We start from the raw sequence: 3,164 nt of genomic DNA on the forward strand, positions 1-3,164 counted from the left end.
CCGATCAAGCAAAAAAATTATTAAAAAAAGAGAATTTAGCCAGAATCTCTGCCGAAGCTCCCCGATGAAGACCTGAAATACAACACTGAAATACTTCGGCACGAATAAATAATTTTTTTGTTTATTTGTGTTTTTTTTTTCTCTACAAACGCTCTAAACTTCCCATTCACTACAAAAAACTAGTATACACTACGATAATCAGACTAATTTTTGACAAATGGAATTGAGCTCTGGAGCTCTACCAAACCATCAAATTCCTCCCGCATCCAATCCTTACAATCCAAAATCCTACGTAAAATTCTTGATGCTCCTTATTACTTACCCATCCTAATCCATTAATTCTTAATCTCTCATCCTTAACAATCCCTGATAATCCTCCGAGGCGTCTGAAAAGAAGATGGCCACGGACCTTCTAATTTAAATTAATGCTTGAAGTACCACCAATGGGTGATTTCTTCCCAATATTTTCAGGTATATATGAAACATGCAACATATTTACTTATTTTATTTATTATTTCTATAGTTGTAAATCACATTAAATAAATTCAAAAAAAAAAATGTATCAGGGCTAAAAACAGAAAGATACAAAGTACATAAGAGGTAAGGAAGAGAATAGAAGTGGCATGGAAATTATATAAACATAAATATGGAGCTATAAAAATAAGTGAACATGTCCCAAATATGTCATCTTTTTAAACTAATGTTAACATGTATATATGAAAAAATAAAAAAGGGAGGGGGTGTATCAATGAAAAAGAATGTATATATTAAAAATACAATAATTATGGGTTTAAATAATGTTAAGTTAAGAACGTTAATTAAAATGTAAATAAATTAATTTTAGCGATAAAGTGATAACAGAGTCCTTACCTGTTGAAGCTAGGTTTCGTTGTTGAAATTTTTAATATAGACAATATTTTGTGTGGAATAGTTTTAAATTTAAATTATAAAATTTTTTAAGTGAATAATAAATTTAAAAACAGTGTTTGAAACTGCTGTAAAAAAAAAATTAAATGACATCAATGATTAAGGTATATTCAAACACATTAGAATGTGAGTTGCAGGCCTACCTTCTACGCCATAACCCCTGATGAAGACCTGAAACTCAGGTCGAAACGTCGTTATAAAATAAATAAATATGGTTTTGTTTATTTATGTTGTTCTTTGCTGACCGCACCCCCCGACAAACTTCTCCAATCATTAATCTACGGTCAACTATCTATAAAAAAAAAACAGAGGAAACAATGTAATAATAATATGAAAACAAATTTTATAGGTTGGCTTCTTGAGAATGGCCTGAGGGCCGAAACGTCGAAGATGATTTAAAATAAATAGTTGAGGGTGAAGGTGGATCAATTGTTGTTTGTGTGTATTTATTATTTCTACAGTTGTAAATCACATTAAATAAATTTTTAAAAAATTCTTTTTTTTTAATATTTCGTTTCGAAATCCGTAAAATTGACGAGTCCCGTAAACCTAGTGTTAATATTAGAATCTGTAAAAAAGGACCGATTCCATGGGAAATTCCTGAGTTGGGGAATGAGTTCTGGGAAAAATGTCGGAAGGTTAAACTTGTATCCTGGGACACACTCAATATAAAACCAGTGAATACAGTTCCAGAACTAGGGATTGGGAAAGGCCAGCCCAGGCTTGGTTTTTTATAATAGCCTCAGAGTGCGGAGGTAAGAGCTTCCTATTATCCTTAGATAAGTTCTAATGAGCCTGTAAACATTTTGAGGAATTTCGTTTCAAAAGCACCGCTAAAATAAAATAGCTTCTATCCTTTTAATCAAATAACAATTATTATAACAATTGATGTAGTAAATGTTGAAAAGAGCTCATAGAAACTTGCAATTAGGAAAGATCTAAAATACTAATTATCTAAATACTAATTGAAGGGCTATCAGAATTAATTGTACCTCCACAACCTCAGAAGGATATCATTAAATGATTATACAGGTTCTAGCAACTAGTAGCAGCAAAGAGCGAATTCAGCTTTCTGGAAACATTCCAGAGATATAACGCCAATCCCGACTTGAAAAGTCGAAGGAATGAATATAAATTAATTTTAAGCTAGTGAAATAACAACTAATTGTATGGTTTATTTAATTTTACTTAACTGAACTTTACGTTATACAGAATCATAGTAAAAATATCATGAAATCTAAGTAAAAAAAAAATATTCTGAGATATTAGGGGTATTCATGATCTATGTTAAAGCGTGTTAAATGGAAAAACTCGTGTTAAATCGAAAAAAATTGCCTTCTTTTGCCGTGGTAAAACGAAATAACATTTAACATGGCTGAGAGTCTGTTACTTGGTCAGTTAAATCGAGAATGACGTCACACAATAGACCAGTTGAGATCGCCGCCATATTAGTTATTGTGACTTTCAATACAGTTGTCAATTAGCTCATCTTCATTCTCTTCTTCACAAGTTTGAAGATCAATAAGACACTCATAAGCTAAACTTTCACACAAATTCCACTTTTCACTCACTCTAGGCATGTTTTAATTAATTACTTAAATCAAAACTGAAGTAAACAATAACATGAGGGTCTGGAAGGAAGGTTATAAACATAAAGGCTTATACAACAAGAAAATCCGCTAGGGACTCTTATGCATTTAGCATGACTTCAAATAGGGCTGCTCACAATCCTATAGTTATAACATTTAACATGATAAAACATATAACATTTAACACAACATCATGAATACCCCTATTATAGTTTGGGAGCGCGGTGGCACCGTGGCAAGGAACGATGCTACTAACTCTAAGAAATCGGGTTCAAATCCGGCTGGGTAGAAAATTTATTTCTGTTACACGATAGCCGAGTCAACCCTGTGGGTTCTGGAACCCTACTAGATTCCATTAAAACATATCTTTGATGAGGGATCACTTTTCGGGTATTTGTAGATTATGTCGTATTATAGCACCTAATCAGAGCTACCGGTTGGTAATAAGGTCTTTATGCTTCAGATAGACTTACTACTATATTGTTTTATAAAAATAACAATTACATGAACATCAGTAATTAGATTTTACATAATATTTTCAACTTTGTTTTTGCTCTCCTGAAAAATTCATATTTTCGACTTAAGCCCTTATGCTTACAATAAATTGGCTAACAGACTAAAAGCAGAAATTAGAAAACACAGAATACA

Source organism: Halyomorpha halys, unplaced genomic scaffold (assembly GCF_000696795.3).
Source record: "Halyomorpha halys isolate HHAL.00 unplaced genomic scaffold, Hhal_1.1 Scaffold1.1, whole genome shotgun sequence".
NCBI classification, from domain to species: domain Eukaryota; kingdom Metazoa; phylum Arthropoda; class Insecta; order Hemiptera; family Pentatomidae; genus Halyomorpha; species Halyomorpha halys.